Source organism: Apteryx rowi, unplaced genomic scaffold (assembly GCF_003343035.1).
Source record: "Apteryx rowi isolate R43461 unplaced genomic scaffold, aptRow1 scaffold_110, whole genome shotgun sequence".
In the NCBI taxonomy this organism is placed as follows: domain Eukaryota; kingdom Metazoa; phylum Chordata; class Aves; order Apterygiformes; family Apterygidae; genus Apteryx; species Apteryx rowi.
In genome coordinates, this window is record NW_020447309.1 from 1,139,167 (window position 1) to 1,139,448 (window position 282).

Genomic DNA, 282 nt, shown 5'->3' on the forward strand with positions numbered 1-282 from the left:
CCGCGGCACAGCCCGGGCGGGCAGGCGAGGGGGAAGTAGCCCAGGTTCATGGCCCGCGAGGGCAGCGCCGCTGCCCGCACCTGCCCCGCGCCTCCCCGCGCCCGGCAGGTCAATATTGCCCTGATATAGGGCCGGGAGCGGCCCGGCCCGGCCCGGCCCGGTCCTGTCGCCGGCCCCGCGGTGGCGGCGGCACCGGGAGGCGGGCGGGCGCCCCCCGGCCCTTACCGGCCCCCGGCGCAGGGCCCGTGGCTCTGGGCTCGCCGGAGCCGCCGCTCACGTCGC